The sequence below is a fragment of the Anser cygnoides genome, chromosome 20 (assembly GCF_040182565.1).
Source record: "Anser cygnoides isolate HZ-2024a breed goose chromosome 20, Taihu_goose_T2T_genome, whole genome shotgun sequence".
NCBI lineage: Eukaryota > Metazoa > Chordata > Aves > Anseriformes > Anatidae > Anser > Anser cygnoides.
In genome coordinates, this window is record NC_089892.1 from 922,501 (window position 1) to 944,342 (window position 21,842).

The following is a 21,842-nucleotide window of genomic DNA, read 5'->3' on the forward strand; positions in this document are numbered from 1 at the left end:
TATGAAATAACTGGTATTTTTATAAATTGAGTTCTTGCTACAGATTTTATGTTGGCCACATTTATTTCCCATTGTAAATTATGTCTAAGTTTGTGCAGTTTTACTGCATTGTCTCTCTTCTTACTTTTTACAGATCTCTATGTTTCCGATTCCATTTTCTTCTTTTGGATCATTCTATTTTTCTTGCTTACTCTTGACTTGCACTTAGTGCTAGAATGTCAGTCTTATTTGTGCTCAGCTCAAGGAAGCAAAGTGCGCGATAGCTCCTCATCACCGCCCCTGCGTGTGCCTGGGGGCAGCCCGCTGCGGCCCAGCGCCACGCGAAGCCTGCTCTTAGTCTCTTTCTGTACACTTGTACAAGTAATGAGTTCCCCGCACAAGGCTCAGAAACCCTGCATCAAGGCAACACCCAGGGAACCGTACCTTTACGCGCCAAAGGTAACGGCACCACACCGTTTCCAAAACGCGTGCTTATTTTAATAACGCTGATTCTACAAGTGAACTCAAACCCTAATGCTGTTTTCTGTGTTATGCTTGGTCAAGGACTTCTCAGTCTTTATATTCTAAGAAGGACGTAGCTATATTTGCATACTCATGAAGATGTTCTGAACCATCAGATGTGGTGCTGTTAATGGAGAACTCTCCTCACTGCACCGGGCAGCCACCACATAAAGACCACAAGCACTGATCATCCCCAGCCGGGAAGAAAATACTGCACCCCACTTCCAGTTAAAAACACCAGATTTGCTTAGCCATAGACTTTATGGGTCTCTGTAAAGTTCACTCATAAATCCCTCGTGGCAGTCAGAATCCTTCCTGGAGCAGATAATTTACCTGACTTCTCTTTGCTCTTCTTTCTCCTCTGCTGCTGCGGCCATCTTATTCCTCCGTCGTACAAAACGTTCCAAATATTCAGCTGGTTCTCGAGCAGAGGGACCGGCCCCGGCACGGCTGCTCTGCAGCACAACACATGGCTGCATCCCACACGCAGCATTAGCACGGCACGAGGGCCACCGTGGCTGTCAGGACACGTGCATGTAACAGCACGACATAAAGTTTTATTTGCGTTATTATAAGGGACATAGCCTGGCTTTATGGAGCGGGCTGTGAGGAGCGCAGTGTGTGCTTATCCACCGGGTGCTCCCCACGGCACTGCTCTGGGGTGCGCTGGGGCAGCCCAGCACCGACGTCGCCTTCACGAGGAACGTCTGAGACCCCACGGCGCAGGGCTGCTGCCGGCGCCTCGGGGACGTGGCTGTGCCACGTGCCAAGCGTCCCCCAGCGCCTGGTGCCTGGCCCGCTCCCCACGGTAAATCAGGCGAATGAGGTCTCGCTTTAACACTGCAAAAACACACACTTATGTAAAAATATGATCAAAGTTTTATACATGTAGAATTTCCTAACAATAAATCACATAAATGGATATCTACACTGGGTAATAAAACTGAACAGATTCTAAACTGATCGGTAAAGTTGCTCATAAATTGTTGTTTTTAGCAAGCTGTAAACAAAAGCTGTATAAATACCAAGTGAGCCTTATAATGTAACTAGGTACACAGAGAAGTGCTCCAGCTGGTCTGTTTTCAGAGAAAACGCACTGTTTTTGGACAATGTTTGGAACTCTTTTGTTATTGCCCAGCATAAACATTAGATCTGCTGCTTGATATACTGGCAACAAAGGGAGAGGAAGGAGCAGAAATAAATGCTGCCGACTTTGTTGTCTCTCCTGGTTCTCCTTCTTGCAGAGGTTTACACGCCATTATGTACCTCGCTGTCGTTTGACGGGGCTGTGCAAGGCACATCCCTTCTCTGTACTGTCGGCATTTTATTTAATTGCATTTCAACAAAACAAAGAAAGCACATAGATATTCACGCAAACCATGCACTAAGTGTAATACCTACCTGATAGGGACAGAAACCATGCAGGATTCCCAGCCCAGAAATCACAGACAAACACACTGTAAATTCTCATCTTTTTCTAACACCCATTTCAGAACTAAACAAAAATGATCATTTTAGCTACCTGTCTGAAGGAGACATACACGGCCAGGGAGACCCAGCGTGGGACCCTGAGGTCAGGTTAACCGCTCGGAGGACTTCAGACCTGCCAGGGAAAACCCTCTCCCAGAACGGGTACTTCAGGTGGTAAAGGCAGAGATGTCAGCTTTGATTTCAGCTAACAGAAAGGAATCTTTGGATGGATAAGCTCCAGGACCTTTGAATTAAATGAAAGACCAGAACACTCTACAGAATGTCTGCAATAACAGTCTCTACAGAAAATTATGAGGAACTACATAAATCCACCCTCTTCCTCTTCACACAGGCTCATTAAAGCAGTACTGACTCTCTGGGCAGCTATAATTCTGCTGAGTGATACCCTGGAATCACCCTGTCAATACCCAGTGGTGTGCTGCCTCTCCAACTATCTGTGCCCCTAATATTCCTCTCTTTGATGGGATTTGCTGACCTTTAATCTGATGCTAGTTTACTCTCATCACTGAAGTGCAAGTCAGAGAGCAATAAAACGGCAACCTCACTGATTCAAAAGGGAGAGCTAAAGCGCCACTAACTGTGAATCTAACCTTTCGTAATGGCTCTCCCCTTAAAAGGGGAAACATGAAGTGCAAGGCAGCTAAAACAAACAATATTTAATGCTGACTACAAGATTTATTGCAGCCCTCTTTGCATGGGTATTAAATTGGAATTTCAGGGGGCTGTAAACTGAGGAAGAGGAGAGGGACAGCGCTGAAGGAGCCACAGCCCTGTGCAGCATCCTCCTGCGCCGTGGCACCGCTGGCACCGAGCGGAGCAGGGCATCCGCAGCCAAGATGCGTGGGTAGCGACGCAGGGAATGGCCGGCTGGAGCAGACTGAGCAAAGAGCCCTGAGCCCAAAGGGGCCAACAGACCCTGAGGAGCACAGGAACATGACAAGAGTGGCCTCCGTCCCTGATGTGAGGGAGATGCAGGTGCAGCCATGCATGAATATCCTCTGCCAGGGAGCCCAGCTCCAGGCCCACGTGCGCTGCCGAAACACAGAGCTGCCCAGCCCCTCGCACCACCCCGTGCCGCCGCGTGATGTGCAAAGCACCCACGGAGTCACCATGACCCTCAGGCATGGGCCGGGGCCACCGGGAGATGAGAGGCCTTGTGGTGCCAGGGGGGTGCAGGTGAGAGCCACCCACCAGGACAGGTCTCCGGGCACAGGTGGTGGAGGGCTCCAGCTGGGGCAGGAGGAGGGATGGGTGCAACCTGTTCCTGCCATGGCGTCCCAGCGTGGCTGAGTGCCTGCACCAAACAAGCCGATAAAGGACACAAATCTCATGTGTTGTGTATGCACAGATCGATAGAAAACACACTGAAGTCACATCAGAAAGTAAAAGAGAAATTATTGCATAACAAATTTCTCTCTGGCTCTCTGGGGAAAATAAAGACTGACAGCTTTGGGTTTAACAGGTGCTGCTAGAAGATGAGCTACTTATTAACACTGCTAGGAAGGAAAAGGATGATAAAAACTATAATGTGATTAATTATTTATGTTTACGAGCATGATTTTTAAGAGTTACAGTTTGTCACGCAGATCGTGTGGTCTGGTCCGACTTGGCACATCACACCCCAGAACACGCCCAAGGGGGTCTTCACAACACGCGCCACAATTAGCAGGGCAGCAGAGCACAGCCCACCGAGGCATGCTGCGTGGTCCCGCAGCCTCCGCCCCACCTCCTCAAGCACTTCTGCAACAAACACATGGGAGTATTTCTATGGGGGAAGAGGCTGAGCTAAAAGTTTCTCTGAAGCATAAAAGCTAGAAAAGCTCTCAGCCGTTCTCCACCCGGTGTATTTCGCTTTCCTAGGAGGGTTGAGGACAGGGGTGGAGGCTGGGGGCTCTGCTCCTGCAGCTCCTTCCCTCGAGCTCGGAGCCGTTTCTGGCCGGGGAGGCGACAGCTCACCCGCCCCAGGCTGCTGCGTGGGCGCGCAGCGGTGACGAATGCCGCAGCCCTGGGTCCCACGCTGCGCAGCCACGGCACGAGCATCGCCAAACCCGTGGCAGATTTGCATGTAGCAATTACTGCACAAACAGCACCCACCACTCCTGAAAAGAAAATTGGGAGCGTGCATTTGTAGAAACTCACAAAGACTGACTTTGTCAAACCTAACAGGCACTGATCAGGGGAGAGCTTTTATAAGGGACACTAAGAGATGTATCAGACGAGAGCAAGGCTGAATACAAAACAGTATTAGTACAAAAAAAGAACAAAGAAAAGGCCTGCTCCGCGTAAGAACTGGTAATACATTAAAAATTTAAAACCTGGCACGACAAATCTGGATACTCCCTGCAGAAGACAACTGATATTAATGAACAGGCCTGTGCATTCATTGTCTGGGATCCCAGAGGAAAAAAATAATGCTGGTTACACTGAATTTTTTAAAGAGAAATTCTTCTCTGCACAAACAGCTCCTCCACCGAACCACCAGATTACTCCTGGCAGTTTTAACCTTAGAAAGCGTCTAAAAGCATTCACCTGCCCAAGCATCTGATTCACCTGCACGTAGCTCATTTCTCAGTGTAATTCTTCAGCACAGGACTTCATCAAAGCCCTGCTTCCCCCGCTCGCATTTATTTATTCAAGGAAAAGTACATGCTCGGGCTTTGCTCAGCCACCCCTCTCAGCCACAAATAAAGCAGTTTCCTCAGGACAAAGAGGGTTTTGGTCTCTGTAACATTTAACCTGACAGCGCTGCAAGAAGGGCGAAGAAGCGACAGCACGGGGCTTCATTGTGAGGGGGGCCCGGGGGCCGCGGGCCCAGCACCTCCACAGCGCCGGGGCCACGCAGGGCCCGGCCCGGCCGGCACCAGAGGGCTGGCTGCTGCGGAACAGGGGGAAGCCTTCTGCTTCCCGCTGGGTGTGGGACAATTATTTACTGACTTCGTCCTTGAATTGTTCAACGTTAATAGAATACGGAAATAAAACTTTCCTTTTTAAAGAAAGGGATGGGTTACTTGTGGAAAAGAGCACCCGCTGCCCGCGGCGACTCGCTGGAGCCCCTTTGAATGCCCAGCCTCGGCTGAGGGATTTTGGGGGCCACCTTTGTTGCTTGGAAACAATAACCAGAAAGTTAGGAAATGTCCAATAAGGCACGTACTTCTCCGATGACGGACACAAATACCACCACTTGTCTCGGCTGTAATAAAGAGCGAGGGAAACCGTCCATGGGCATTTCCACTCAGTTGGCAAGGCTGATGCATGGGAAACTCCTCCAAGTTGTGCCATGACCCGAGCAGCCCCAAAGGCTACCCATACAAAATGTGAAGGGTGGAAACAGAGCCGACAGCAAGAGGGCTTCCTCTGGGAGCGAGGACTTGGGCAGGGTCTCGGGCCGTTGTCCCTACGGCCGCGCTGCTCACGCTGGCCCCGGCTGCCCCAGGGCTGCCCGAGCCCCGGCTGCTTCCTCAGCTCTCCCAGCCCGCGTGGCCGCTTGGTGCAGGCAGCTCGGGAAGCGCCCCATCGCTGGCAGTGCTGAGCGAGGCCTGGGAATGCCCAGCGAGTGCCCGAGGGCGGCAGGGCCCGCTGCCACGCGTGGCTCCGAGGCCTCTCGGGCAGGCAGCACGCCCAGGCCGGGCGGGGCCGCTGGGCCGGGATGCACCGACGGCCTTCTGCTCACTGGCTCCAAATTGCGCTTCTCTTCTCTGCGAGGCTTTGGGTACAGTGTCACAGCCGCACACTTGAGTGCACACAACAAGCAAAATGCTCATTGTTATTGCTGTCGCTGCTGCACTCCTTAGGTGGCTGGGCGTTTGGGTGGAAACCTACCTGCCGGCAGCAGCACGCTGCAGAAGGAGCTGGGAGTATCGGCAGTTTATACCAGGGTCATCCGTGCAACACACAATTATGCTGGGGTGAACTGTGTTATAGGGAATGCCTCAAGTTTTAAACTGTCATTAGAATATCGTGGCCTGATTTTAACAATACAGCAACGCTTCTAATGATCTTTAAGGTAATTCGCTATTCAGACCCCAAGCAAAAGATGCAAATGTACCACTGAAAGCTCCTTATTAAATACCCACAGGCTACAGTTCTGTACAATAAGTGGTCCAGGTCTTTTTAGAACATCCTAATTAGATGAACAGAGATGCAGAAAAATGCAAAACCAGGTCATGCAGCAAAAATGTTGGGGGAAAAAGAAAGCTGCAAAACAACCCCCCCAGCCCCTCATTAAACACCCCTCCCCCAGCCCCCTCTCTTATTAAAACCCTGGCAGCGTGGTGGAGTGGAGCCACCGGCTTCCAGCCCACCACTGCCCCAAAATAGAGGTGACCGTTATTGTTAAAGTTAAGTTTTCAATTTATTGCCAGGGATATGTCTAAGTGATGATATAAATAATACTATGAATAATACATTAAGCAAAAACCCAATCTGAAATTAAATTTGCCTTGGGTTATCTCTGTTTTCACTATATACATACAGAATTATTATGCGCTAGGCAGGGAAAAAACACTAATATCAAGGTAACACCTTTTCCCCCTTTGAAAGCAGCAAGAACTGCTTCGCCTGAAAAACTGCTGCCTTACACCAGAAACATCAGGACAGAACTTCCCTTCCCCCTGAAATAAGGCAATAAACCTGGAGACAGGTTTCAGGACTGATTGGAAAGGTTCCCTTCTGCACGACTCAAGCGGAGGTGTTTGCTTTGGCCTGGTGCGTCTGCATGCAAAGAAACGTGCAGCATCATTTGCAGGTGCTCTGAGGTTCATCAGAACCTCCTGCCTGGCCTCGCTGGGATAATTTACGTTCAGTGCTGGGATCTGGTCTTACATTTATTTGATCTTTATGTCTCCAATTTAGCTCGGATCAGTACCAGCCCTTTACTCACTGGTTGTTCAGCATTTAGCACTGACCTTGCTTTGATTTCCAAAGCATTCCCACCACGGCCAGCGTAAGCAGAGCAGGTACTAGCCAGGCTCACGTCACGCAAAATCCAGACTGGATCTGGATACCGGGCAAGGGAAAGGAGCGCTACAGCAGGAGCTGGGAGGTGAATGGGGCACACAGCTCCCTCCCTGACCCTATGCCAAAACTGCAGTGTGATTTTAGACAAACCACTTCTCCCCACGCCTCGGTTTCTTCAGATGAAAAGGAAGACCAGAGGTAGTTAGGTCACTCCACAAAGCTAGGAGTTTTCCCTTTTTCAGGAAATCAGCCCTGTGCTGCATGGTGCTATGGACAGAAAAGTCCTCTGCTCACCTTCCCTTTGGCTCCCCTCCCTGCACTGTCCTCCTTCCCCGTGTGGAAATCGAGACCTCTTTCCCCTCTGAACACAGTGCCACAAGGCAGCACAGACAGACTGGAGATCTTCTGAATTCATGCCTCTGTCCACTGGGTCCTTCAAGTGACTCTCGGTGCCACAGGGGACATGCATCCCACTGTCAACCTGCTGCTAGGGCACTTCAAATACTGGCACAATAATGCAAATTACGGCAATTCACAGGTTGGTTTTGTTATGTGAACAGAAGATAAAAGGCAATAAACTGAGACTGAAATATTCATTTCTTGAATTCGCTAAGAGAGAAGACTTGAGTGACCCATTACAGATTTTGGGAGACCACAGCATGGGCAATCTGCTCTGCTCTGCTGCTGTGACAGCCTGCCAAAGCACTGGCTTACAACCTGGACTACTTGGGTGACGACATTTGCATTCACTGTATTTCTACAGGTGTTTCCACAATGCTAAGCACAAGCTCTCCGGTGCCAAGGCTTCTCTTTCTGCTGCCCTGCCTGGGGAAAGAGAGACCCCGACCTCTCCGCTCACAGCAGCTCAGGGCAATGGGCATCGCCTCGGCTTTCATCTTGAATTTCTGAGCCTCGCCTGGGAGTGACGCTAGGAAATATATGGTTAATGCACTAATTACCATAATTAAGAGTTGCCTATTTAATTATAGCTGAGAATATTAATGCTGTAACATTTGTTTGAGTGCAGAAAACAAACCTTTAATGCACAGACTTTGTTCGCAAACATCTAATGGAGCCCTCCTCCACTTCGCTTGGTGCTTCAGTGCTGACACAACAGCGATAGGTTCAGATTGAAGAACTTGTCAGCAATCAGGCAGGAGGAGGCTAATTAGCTGGCAGGTTAATGAGTGTGATGGCTCTTGACAGCATTTTGTTACAGCCTCTACTGTATTTAAACAATAAATGATTATTACTTAAACACAGTGGAGACAGTCTTATTAGGAGAGCTAGACCATATATTTATTTTCATAAAAATTAGACTAATTCCTTAGTGTAAAGAATAAAATGTAAAATTTTGGCAGATTACAATCTCACCTCTGAATCTCTGGGGTATTTTGCTAGAGAAGGACAGCAAAGGTTTTAAAAGTCCTTGTGCTCTCCATGAGAAGCCATTATACAACAGCACCAAATGTCTGAATCCTGGGTGGCTATAAAATACAAATGGTAGTGATGCAATTTAAAGAGCTATCTTGTTTTCCAGCCATAACAAAACACAGGCATAGCAAATTCTTCCCCATTTTCACCCTTTATTTTCAGCCTTAGCCCCCGTGTGCAGTAAGTGCCGGGGATTCTCCATCCCCACAGCCTTCAGGCTCGGATCGGGCTCTCTGTTTTCCCTCCTTTGGTAACTGGGATTTGAAAACAGGTGGTGAAGTAAAGGAATAGCTCTGTGGAGAGATTAACCCATTTCTCTGGCCAGTTAAGGGGGGAAGGGGGACATCTTACAGCACTCTTGCAATCCATAAACATAATGAGAATGAGAAGGAAAGTGTCTACATCCAAAAAAATCTGAAAGCACATAAATACAGTGCCTTTCCTGCAGAAAAGGCAGGTAGGAATGAGCCACTGGCTGTAGCCTGAACTGTATTTACAGGACAGGCAATTGCAAATACGTGTCCAGAAAAACCTTATCTGAGGAGAATTAAATTGAATCCATAGCTGTGTAATAATAAGGGAGGGTTATTTCAATTTAATATTTAGTGTTCCCTAGGAATTTGTACATAAACATGGAAGAAACAAAAGGCCTCACCTGCTGAGACTAATACCATTTTCGAAATTATTTTTGCATACATGAAAATGATTTGTGCCCCTCCGTGCTGCTGCCGAACATGTGAATAAAAATAGAAAAGGCGGTGAACTCCTGAAATCCTGTCTAATCCTTAATACCGGACCATATATATTTAAGACTCAGACACCACGAGCCGGGCAGCACGCAGCAGCAGCACCCCGCGCACACGGGCGGTGCCCCGGCCCCTCCAGGCAGCACCCACGGAGCGCCCTGGGGAGCCCGGCTGGGGACGAGCCCGGCCGTGGGCACGCCGCGTGGGAGCCGCAGCGCTGGGCGGTGGGAAGGGCACAGCGGCCGCCCTCCGCAGAGCGCCCTGGGCGCGAGCTCTGCCTGCAAAGCGCCACCTGAATCCTGAGCCCCGTCCCCGGCTCCTGGCATTATAAATAGAGCACGGAGACGGCTCGCTTGCATCACCCGGCATGTGAGCATTCATCACGCGGGAGCCACGCATGGCCTGCGCATCAGCATAAAGCACAGAGTCACGTCAAGCCCAAATTAAACCTGCGTTTTGCAAGCTTTGCCAAAGACGGCGGACTCTTTCTTTCCAGACCCGAGGATCTAAAGATCACACCGCTCTATTAAATATTGATGGGTTTGTAAATACACAGAATTCAGCAACCACAAAAAAACTTTCCATACAAAGCTTTTGAACACCTCAGCTTGAAAAGACTTATCTAAATTTTATTCTCTCACATTAAAATATTAATAGCGTTTGATAGGGCAATTGTAACCCAATACCATTCCAGGGAAGGCTGGCATCTGGCAAAAATCACCAGACTCTCTAGCTGTTTAAATGAGAATATTCTTCAGTCTGAAAAATTATTTATAGAGGGTTTTTTTTACTACCCTTGTATACTGCAATGTTATTTCCTTTCCCACACACTAGCAAAGTCCATTTTCACAACTGCTATAAAGCGGCATGTTCACAGCTAGTAAAACAACTCAATAAATAGCCTCACGAAGCTATAGCTGTCTCATATCCTTTCCTCAATAAAAACAGAGGTGAACTGCTTATTTTCAGCAGCACACTATAAGAAGACAGAAGCATTATGACTGCTCATACATTCTGACTATCATTTGCCACAAGCTATATCTGTCAGCATTAAATAAAGCTGCATTATAAATGTAAACAAAACACCCACATCTACAAAATGAGCTGTCCGCCATTGCTAGAGGCATGAATTGAACCCGCTTATTGACTCAGCTTGCTCTTTTTATTTATTCTTCTACAAAGACATGCATTTACTTTACCTTACAAGCATAGTGGGTTTAGGGGCGGTAACTTGTCTCCTGCACGAGCTGAAAAGGCAGGTTGGTGACAAATGCAGATCTTAATGGGAACACCATTAGGTGGGCAAACATTGAACTATTATTGAAAAACTGATTTATTTTAAAAGGTTATCCTAGACCAAAACACTACATCATAAATAATTTGCAGGATCAGTCAAGTGAATTTATACTTATGATTTTTTTTTAAAAAAGGTAATTCATTGCAATCAAATAATAATGCCAGTTTGAGAGGAATTACTCAAATATCAGCTGCTCAGAATTTACAGTCTGAAGAGGTTGAAAGGTGCTCAGCTCTACAGCAACACACATCAGGCTTGTTCACTGACAGTAAGTTATACATCTTTCTTGAATGGAAGAAAGTTCTGTCCCTGTCAGACAAAATTCACCTTTGCACAAGGCCAGGACAGCACTCGGGCACCGGCAGCTTCCAGCAGAGGGGGCACGGGTGGCCATGCCCCTGGCCCCGCCAGGCACCCTGTGCCCACGGGGAGCAGCCCGAGCCCAGCCGTGCCCCGGAGTAGTGCTGCACTGGGGTGCTCGAGCCTGCGGGGCCACCCAGCCCGAGGAGACCCTGTGCCGACATCGGGGTGCGGAGCTCGGGGAAGTGGAGCACAAAGGAGCAGGGGATGGCAGGGACATTGCGCCCGCACACGAGGGCAAGGAGCATCTGCCATGGGGAACGGGACCAAGACCTGCTGTGTAAGATAGATGCAGAGCTGCTGGCGCACTCAGAACCACCATAAGATAACACAAGTTGTATAAAAGTACCGTGTGTTCCCCAATTAATAACTGCAATCAATTATTTATATAGATATTCCCATTTCTGCAAAGAAGGGAGAATAATTATAAATAATGCATTGGACAAGAGAGAAAGGATTCTTGTTTCAAATATTGTATATAAGAAGGAATTGTTTTGCAAGAATTGCAAACAAATCACGTGGTCTCATTTCTCAAGCTGGACTGCAAGGTATATCAGCCTCTGGACTAAATCTTGAAGTAGTGTAAGTGCATCTTTCCTGTAATACAGGTAGCCATCGAAGGAGTTTCCATAGTATTCCTACCATCTAGCTCTTCTCTCTCACAGTTTATAGTAAACTGTGTTTTGAGATATCTTTTCTTCAAAGTGGGACCACAAACAGTGCTGTTTTCACTTCACATAGGGCAGATTTTGAATCTAGGTCTCCAAAGGCCTTGCAGTTGCCACGCGATGCTGCACTTTCTTTCCTCTCCGCAACTCCGACAGAAAAATTCAAAGGCGACTTCAGAAAGGAAAGGGAGAGTTGAAAGCGTTAAGTTAAGCAATTGGATGATGTTGGCACAAGTCCTCTCGTTACATGGGGGCATCCCTCATGAATGGACAGGAACAAGTGTTCCACTGTTTCACATCATCCATTCTTCCAGAGGTAGATATTAATTATTCCTGCTTTTCCATTTTAAGATAAGCTTGTTAACAAGAAATTATAGGGTTGCTCAAAACAGCTATCCACTGGGTTGCCTGAATCAGAGTTTATGATGTTTACAGAGAAAAAGAAAATCAGCGTAAGAAGTAGCAGAGAGTAATTAATGTATTGCAGTGTGGAATTTCCTCTTCCTACCTCCATTTAAATCAAATAAAGCTTGGCAGTGCCAGAGTAAATCAAGGGGCAGCCACCAGGGAGAGAGGATCGGCAGAGGCATTAGAGCCAGATCCAAACCTGTGCTTCACCCAAGCTCCTACTATTATTACTTGTGCAAAGCAAATATTCAGCCTCCAACCCTAAATCATTTCAATTCCTATTTCCAAGTATAATTTAATCTTTTTCAGCGACACTTGATGCTTACTTCATCACAGCATAATGACAGATTAAAAAGTTGTTGAATTAAATATTAAAGAGGACTTCAGGCAGTTCTGCATTTTTAAGGAATAACACAGATTGGAGATGAAATGAGAAGCCCAAATGCATATTTTATTCCAAAAGGAAAGAATACATATATTTTTCCTCCAGGCCACCTACTTTGTAATAAAACATAGGGCAGGTTTTTATTTAGTGGATAAAAGCATGATATAGTATTATAGGATTCATATCACTGTAAACTGGTACCATGCAATGGTGTCAAAGCTAATGACACCATATGATCAAACACAGTCTTTTGTTAAACATATATATGTATCTGTACTGCATATCCGTACTGTATATAACTCTATATAGTCATTTGCAATATTTTCATTAGACTACTTAAGCACAATTTATTGACTCTCAGATGTGAAAGTTTATCTTGTGATGACACCTCCTGCCTAGAATGACACCAAAGCGTAGAATACAAAACATAGTTTAAGCTATTATTCTATTATTGAAATATAAATCATTCCAAGGAAAATTATGTCAGTATATGAATAAAAAAGTCACTTTAAATTTCAACTGCAGTTTAAAGTGTCTGAAAGTCTTGAAGATAAATAGAGACGACAACAAGTTTTGAACTTTAAAAGAAACCTCCATGTTTTGATGAAAAAAAGTCCCAAACTAATTTATTGTAATATAATATTAGGAGATCTATCTTTTAATATCAAAGTACCAAAGATCACATCTTTAGTATTTTACATAGATATTAATATTTTTCCTTAGAAACCACATACAATGCCTTCAATAGCTGTATCAGTGTTTGGGTCACAAATTTTGCTTTCATTCTGGATTATAAATGATACATACACAGACGGCAGAAGAAGAATCTGAAGAAGTCTTTGCTGTAAAGTGAGTACTGCAAAATCCGAGGTGTCATCTGAATGCGGTACAGGGCGGGCATCATTGTCAGCACAGCTCCATGCAAGAACTGCGTTTCGCACAGACACCCACGGAGACGTGTGGGAGAAGGGGACGCGGGGGGAGCGGGGCTGCCCTCGTTTGAACGCGCACGTACTGCTGCTGGCGGCTGGCTGCTGTGGGCCGGGGAGGGGGGTCAGTATCTACCACACCAACGCAGGCACTTGGGCTTTCTACGCTCGTATTTCCATGTGAAGCGCACTCAGTACAGCAGCCAGTAAATATTTTCACATATGCTTTCACATCCCCTGTTTGTGGTATTAGGCAAAGCAGTCTCTGGTATTTTAGCGAGTGTTTGGGATGTGGGCTGGCCATAGGGAGACTCGGTGCACTTCCCCATCAGCAGGGACCTCCATTCTTGGCAGCAGACGGGGTGAAATTCCTGAGGTGAAATGAGCCATTTTTAACCATTTGTCCTGGCACCAAGAAGAGCAGTTTTGCTACGGCGCTAAAGCCTTGGACACTGGAAACACACGAAAAATCACCAGAAAATAAATACACAAAAAGATCCCTACTCTTGCCGGGCGGTGCCTGCAGAGGCCACCCGCGCCTGGCTCACCCCGGCCCCGCCGCCCCCCGGTGCCCACCCCACGCACACCCGTCCCCGGGCTGCGGGTGGCCCTGTGGCCCCTCTGTTCCCGGCCTGCCCGGCCTGGCAGCAGGCCGTGCGGGGCCGACATCGGCAGGGCCCAGGACGGGAGCGAGGGGCCCACGGTGGCCCAGGCCACGGCCTTCCCGTCAGGCCAACTCGGGGCTGGCATGTGCCTCCCGATTAGTGGGATATTATTAATTATTATTGCCACTATTAATACCAAAGGGATCTTAGCTGTCTTTTTGTCAGCGCAACCACTCTGCCTTTAAGTCATTAAGCCACAGAACAATAACGGCGGGCGAGCCGACAAGAGAAATGCCATTGTTCCCTCTCCCAGGCTGAGCGGCTCGTCCTGCTCCCATGTAAATGAACTTAATGCTCTTCATTCAGGCGCACTCGGAGGGTTCTCATTTACTGCCTCTCTCTCTGTGACAGCATTTTCTCACCAGCCCTGACTGCATAATTAATGCAAATGCAGCCTTAGTGTCATGAGCTGGGCTCCTTTGGTTTACTTTGGTACGACACTTACAGAGGAATATTAACTAGAGAAAGCAGCATCACAACAGGGGTGGAAAATCAGCCTGTCAGGGACTCATTCCAAATGCCACGAAAAGGAGAGCGCCTTCAAGATTGTTTCATCAAGGTGATTGAGAACAAAAACTACTGAGGAAAATTCGAGCTTACATTTATGAGCTTCTCCACATACATTATTTATATCACCAGAACCTATAGGAATGTTATTTCCAAGCACATATTTGTACAGAGACACTGTTTGGGCTGAGAACTGGAATTAAACGTACACGCACACCCCTCGCCACTGATCCCAGGTAACGCGAAGCACGGCCCAGGGAAGCTCCTTTGTGCGTGCCTGCCTGCTCGCAGGAAGTTCCCGGGCATGAGGATTTATTCCAGCACAACTCCACACACGCTCGTGCCTCAGAAAGGTCAGTGAGCCGTACACCCGATAGAGCCCTTTGCAGGGATAATCCTGCATTTTAATCCCGCCTGTTCCAATCAAAATTGGCTTTGTTGTTTTGTTGTTGTTGGTTTGTTTTTTCCTTTCCCAGTAAACCGACAGCCGTTCTACACTAAATACATGAGAATTAAAACAGGAGAGCAAATTTCAGCTATCTGTACTTTGTACCAAACGTTGCGATGAGAGCATACATTTTTCCAACAGCCATTCTGGATATGTTTATTCAGATTAATTCTCCTTGTATCCTACTACTAGTACACAGTACACTGTATTATATTTCTGATCTGTAACAAAAGTAAATTTTCAAGCAGTTTTTTTCTTTTTTTTTTCAGACACCTCCTTTTTCTAAATCTGGGGGTCTTTGCATAATCTTTCTTTATTGCCTAGTGCTTTCAGGCATGCTAGCACTGGTCAGATCTTCTGAGAATGCTGTCCTTTCCCAGCTGCTAATATTATGGCTCACAGAAATATGCGTCAGATTCCTTTCTCCTCCTCCCCCCATCAGTGCTAATTTAAAAAGCGTGAGAATTTTAGCAGTAATAAGAATGGATTCTGCTTATCTGCCCTCCCGTGTTGGGAGACTCTGGGTCATCTTTTCAACCTTTTTCATGTGTCTGCAAAGTCCGGAAAATGAACCTTTTTTGACTAGGAGGCTGAAATTTTCTGCTGATCCCCCAAACTGAAACTTTAACAAAACCAGCATCCAGCATAGTAAAACCCATCATTAAATCCTAAAAACTGATGATACCCCTACTCCTGAATCAGGCAGAGCTGGTTCTTGGTTTGTTTATTCCCCAGCGAACAGACAAATCAAACGCTGCCAGAGGACACAGGCTGACCTCTGGTAACTCAAGTAAGGGTGATCGTGTTCTGTCACCTGCGTGCCTTTGGGCTGCACACAGTGCAGTCACAATCCCTCTTTGTCTAGGACTAGTGCCCAAAATGAGCGCAGCCACCCCGAAGAGGCCCTGTGAAGGAGATCTGTATCAGAGGGAGCTCCAGGGCTGCGGCAGTCGGACGCCGCGGCTGGGCGAGCCCTGCGACCGCAGCTACTGGGGTCAGGGCTGCACAAGCATCACCGAGCTCCAGCACAGCAAGTGGCACAGCTAGCTATGGACAGAGCTCGAGTGCAAGTTGCCTCCATTATTTTCTTTCTTTTTGCAGTCCGCAGCACCCAAAAGCCTTCTGTGCACCCCAGACTTCAGCGTTTACCTGTGTTACTGCTGTTAATGCAATTAGCAGAAGCAGCCGTGCTGCGAGCGGCCGGCATCCTGCCCGGCGCCGTGCCACCAGCCCCTGGCAGCGCGGCCGCCCGATGCCCCAGGCAGCGAGGAGTCCGGCTGCCCGGGCTGGGGCGCTGGTGGCCCAACAGCCCCTGCTGCCAGCGGCCGAGCACAGGTTTAATTGAAAACATGGTAACTGAAAATAATACCTTTATCCCCTCTAATATACCATACAACTGAACGGATCAAAATGAACATGCCAGTCAAACGGTTTATTTTAGACAGGAAACAGCCCCGCAGACCATTATTACAAATTAAAGGTATTATATTGAAGTCATTTTTAATCCCTTATAAATGAATAACCCTTCTACCAACATTAAATCATTTTCTTCTGCAGAAGTCACATTTCCTCTCCGTGGTGCAGGATATATTCCCCCCGCGGATCGCGGAGCTATCCTTCCATTAGAGCCGGTGGCGGCTGATTACACCGCACCAGGACTCATAAAATTCCCACAGAACTCGCACTTGCGTCTTCCCAGGGCAGAGCTGCCTTATCTCATCCATAAGCAATAATGCCACTTTATTTTCAGTAATCAGCACGGAGATGATTATTTAGACTCAGTCTCATAATCCTCCTCGCACCAGCTACGAAAGATCTTGATTTGAAATCTGTAGTCGGGAAATTCCGCCTATTGCAAACATGTAACGTGGGAGCTCAGCGCCTCCAGTGCGGCCGGTGCAGGCAGGCTCTCTTGGCTTATTTATATTTGTTAAGCTAGACAAAAAGTAGAACGCGAGTCTGAGAAAAGAGCAAGTTCAGACAACTTTTAGCATCAACTGCACAATGTCCATTTCGGCACAGCTCTAATAGGGCATCAATATTGTCATTTTAAACTCGGGATCAGTACACAAATGTGCTATAAATGGGAAAATCCCTTGTGATACTAGTGTGAAACATGCAGCTCATTGATTTTGTTCTTGATGGTCTGCTATTAAACTAGCGAACATGCTGACCTTGTGTGCAAAGGCAGAATAGTGTGCATGCAACATAAAGTTGAAAAACAGCTTTAAAATGACTGTTTAAAACTGTAGACTACAAACCTTAAAATATAGACAAGCATTCCATAGTTTATTTTAAATTGGCAACCACAATTTAACAAGCTATTCTAACAAAGGATTAGCATAGCATGTGCTTTTCTTTAGCCATCAATTATGACACAGGGTAATGCAGGGCACAACTTAAGTGTCAAATTACAATATGCTATACAAAACCACTTTACAACACTGCCTTCTGTTTGCTTAGCAATTACTACAATGCACACTGCTTGCCATGGAAAGCCTTGGTCAGAATACTTTCTGAGAATTATTCGACATGTGCATTGCCTAGAGATTACAAAACATTGGCCGCTTCTTTACCATATTTTAACCATTTAAATGAAGAAAAAATACACCAGTATTCATTCACTTTTATTTATTTTTATGCTCTACTTTCAAATAAAAATTCAAGCACAAATCTTCATTGCAGATTCCATTAGATAAAGATTTTTATTTTAATAAATTTATTAAATATTGAATATTTCCATAGGATGAAAACAGCAATTTCCATTTAGCTCAATGACAGTTTCAGATACTTGGTCTGTTATTAGGCATAAAATTAACAGTTTTATCAATTTCAAATATGGGATGATTGCACGAAGATACTGACGTATGCAAAATATACAATGCTAAGAAGATGTGTGGATAATTTAGCATGATTTAAAATCTTATCTTCACATAAATCAGTCATACTTACAAATTCTTGCTTTATGATTTGAAAAAATAATATGAATTATATGTATTTTAAATAAGAAAGTTTTTATTATCCTTGTCACGTGAATATAGATTGTATTTCATGTGACTAGGGAGGGGGAGCCCCCTGTTTTAGCTATTTTTTCTGTTCTGCTGTCCTTTCTCCTGCATTTGCCTAAAGGCTCTCAGTAAATTACACTCCAAGTAAATGACTGTAATTTACCCGTTGAATTCCCTTGTTCAGGAAAAGCACACACCACACATTCCAGCGTTTCCACAGCTCAAATTTACCATTCTCGATGTCAAGAACAATCCACGGGCAGTAATTTGAAACTGTTTGAGCCTTCAAATAAGGGAAATTAGAAATGTTTTGAGAGCTAAGATTTTCAGTGAGGAGATAAAACCTGATAAAATCTGTAACAGTTCAATTCCTTCTTCTTTATATTTATAAACAGGGCATTAAATGTACTGTTAAGCCAGTATCCTGGTGCCAGCTCAGCTTGGCCAACATTGCATAGGCAGCATTATTAGTAATAAAAGGAAAACATTTTTTAATGAGGTAAAATCTTTTAAAGGCCTAACAATGAAAATAAATGTAGACGACCTTACAGAGAGCAGAGAAGCAGCACGTGACGCCGAAGTGCCCATCCCGCTTACCCGGGCGGTCAAACTGCCCGCGACTCCCGTCCGACTGGCATTTCCCCCGAACTCCCACTTAGGCTTAATTCAGCTATTTGTTATTCCGCGTCTCTATCCCAAGAACGGAGCTAAGGCTGTACAGCTGGGCAAACCTCGAAATTAAAATATTCTATAAAACGGGATTTTAATTAACATCTAGAGCGATTAAAGCTGAGAAATCCATACATGCTCGTGATGAATTATCCCACGCGGCAGCGGGGAATGTTCTGGGCCCGGTGACGGATGCGCTGCACGACCAGACACAAATACCTCCCTTCGCCTTGCCACGCACGAAACCCCACCACTAGCACACTCAATAACCACAACCGCCTATTTCGCTCTGTCTAAAGGCAGGTTTTCATATGGTAAAACTGTTATAAATCCTCATTATCCTAAATAAAATTACAGCACTTTAAACATTTCCAGGGAGAACATTCTCTCTTCTAAACAACTACCTTAGCGAGTAATAGGAAGCAATATGGTTGCACTTGTGTCACAGTTGGAAGTCTTTTTAAACTGTCGCCCTGCTAGCAAACCAATTCTACATATTAAAATGAATGGATTGCTTATTTCAAGGGGAAAAATCATTTATAAAATCAAGACCATTATTAAGATACTGTGACTTATTTCCACTCCAAAGTGCAGGAGAAACAGATAAATGCAGCAACCTATGCACGCTGAAATGTCTTTTTTTTCTGATGCCACAATTTTCTTTTTCAAATGAGTCATCCATGCGTACAAGTAAATTAAAAATTGATCTAGGTCCCACATACAAGGAGCTGAAGTTTTTACACGTTTCCATATTACAAACAAGTACAGATCTCACAAACATCTGTCTACAGGCTTTTATTTCTAAAATGTAAGAGATCTTCCTCCCGTCTTCCCCGCTAGATGCTCACACTGTGCAGACACCCAAAGGCATACATGCAGTATTTAGGCTGGGTAGCTGTAAATGTACCTGACCTGCAGCAGATTACTGTACATTTTTAGCGTGTAATTGGCTGACCTCCTCATCGGTTGTCGTCTTAGTCTGAAATAATACCCTGGCCTGGCCATATCGCCTATTTATTCAGGACCCTTTAACAGATTAGTTGTTTGGATTAAATCTAATCAGAGGTTCAGTTAACACACCACAGCAGGTTTGGGAGCGTGCACCTTGTAGTCACTGAGTAAATTATAGGAACCCTATAATTTGATGAGAACATGTGGGCATTTTTCCATAAGCTCATAAATTACTGATTGCTTTTTGTAGGTTTCATTGATACTAATGTGTGCTTCCCTCCATGTCTCTGCCCCAGATTGTTGCTGGCACAAACATCGCCACTTGGAACCCTAGTAAATTACTGAAACATGTTTAATCATGAGGTTTAAAAACTTTGCACATTAATGATGGGGAAGGCTGCTGCTCTTGAGCTGCAAAACAGCCTCGCTGTGGGTTGCCCAGAGCAAAAGGCTTCTAGCACAGATCTGCTTTCAAGTACAATGGAGTTGCTCAGGATTAGCAGGAGATGTTCTCAGATGAGGCTTTTCTGTCTGCAAACTCTCGCCTGCCAGCACTTCCATTTCCCTCCCACTCGGTCCCACTGCCCAAACCAGCCAGCAGACACTTTGCACACACTGTTCCTTGCACAAACCTCATTTTAATGGAGAAGGCAGCTAATAATAAAGCAATTAGCTCCTCAACTAAGAAACTGCCAGTTCTGCCATTCTTTTTTTTTTTTTTTTTTTTAAATATTGAAAATTTCTCCATTTATTTCAAGCCAGTTAAAGGGTCTGTTTTCATAATTGCAAACCTGGATGAATTGTTTCTAGAAGTTGAACCATAGCTGATGCCAGCAGAACCTATGAACGCATAAAAGCTTCAGTTTCTAATGTCACTATCAAGCCAAAAACAATTACACCCATTTGAATTATGGCAACCAATAAACTTAGATAATCACCATATGCAACATAACATTTTGGCACTTGAACTAAAAACTCTTGTAGACAACTATAGATTGCTGCTAATGTTGAGCGTTCTTGTCCTACCCAAGGCTGCCAATAGAAATGCCAAAGCTGCTGAATACTGCTCATCCTCGTAATGTTGTCAGTGAATGGCACATTCACACAGCCCCCAATCCTCTCTTCCCAGGCATGGTCTTCTCCAGCTGCAGCTTAATTTCCTGTGACTTGCCTAATTACTGTAATTAAGGATTAATTGCCATTAATTATTCACACATAAGCTCATCGCAAATCATGGGGTAAATGTCTTATGAAAGCTGCCATACAAGCCATGTATAAACACACTGGGATGCTCCAGGCAGGAGAATCTATCACTCAGCCCTGAAGCAAATCTCTGTGCTTCTCTTACAAAAACAGCTATAACTCTCAGAAACTCGACAGTCTTCCCAGGTAAGCATTAGGTTACAAAGCATGTTTTCCTGTGGAAGCCACAACGGTTTTATTAGTACTATAAATGCTGTTTTATCTTTCCAACTGCTATTTTTATGTTTCCATTTTTATTCTACGGTGCTCAGTTTAGGACAAGCATTTGCTCGGAGGAGGAACGCTTGCAGTTGCTGCTCCCCCACCCCGCTCGGCGGCGTGCGGCTGTTGCGGGGTTTGCAGCGCGGCGCCATGTGACTGGGATCAGCACGCCAGCAACAAAACCCAGCTCCAGATCGGCTGCGGGACTGGGGTGGGAGCCTCCGGTGTTTCCATATTCCAAGCTAGCAAAGCCAGCGTTTGCATGCTGAGAGTGCTCAGCACTCAAATATCCTTTGAGAGGGCAGACTGTCCTGCAGCACAGGGCCGGGAAAAACACTGAGCCCAGCAAAAACTGTGGATGTGACAGAGAACCAAATCGGGAGCGCTAATGAAGTGAGCCCAGCATTACGCTAGCTGGCTTGATGGTTCCTCTGCTTTAATTTATCTGCCTTCACCATCCGCTTTCAAAGCAAGCTGAAGGAAGAGGCAGGTCCTTTGTTAGTGTACCAACGTAGCGTGGGACATCGGGAGCATGGGACGCAGGCTGGTGATGGGTAAACAGCAGCGGGAGAGGGCACCCTTCCCAAAACCCTGCGCTGCTGTCAGCCTCTCCCAGCCCCTTTGATACCGGGTTTAACACCGTAAGAATTTGATTTAGCACAAGGAACCGCAGTGGTGGTGCTGTGGGGTGCTGCGCAAAGAGTCAAGGAGATGCTACATCAATGCTATGCGTTACCACCGAAACGGTGCCCCAGGAAATTTAAGTATAAGCAGGCAGAATGTTGTTCTAATTGTTATGTTAGTACCTTCTGCAGCAAATTAATGCATGAAACATTTTCATTTCGGTACATAAGTTTGTGTGTGTCTGAGTTAAACATTTATGTTAATGGACCTTCTGGCAGATCTGTAATGTTTCAAATACTCTTGTAGAACAGCTTTTTCTAAATACATCATT

At 45.8% G+C, this 21,842-nt stretch overlaps 1 protein-coding gene and 1 long non-coding RNA gene across 8 annotated transcripts in view; one reads left to right on the forward strand and one right to left on the reverse strand.

The window, feature by feature from the left end:
• Window positions 1-21,842, reverse strand: part of PBX3 (PBX homeobox 3) — a 117,355-nt gene that overhangs the window by 30,553 nt on the left and 64,960 nt on the right. The window lies entirely within an intron of this gene.
• On the forward strand, window positions 20,676-21,785 carry LOC106040703 (uncharacterized). Its single transcript, XR_001210045.3, has 2 exons — window positions 20,676-20,812; window positions 20,938-21,785. It is a non-coding gene; the product is annotated as an uncharacterized lncRNA (long non-coding RNA).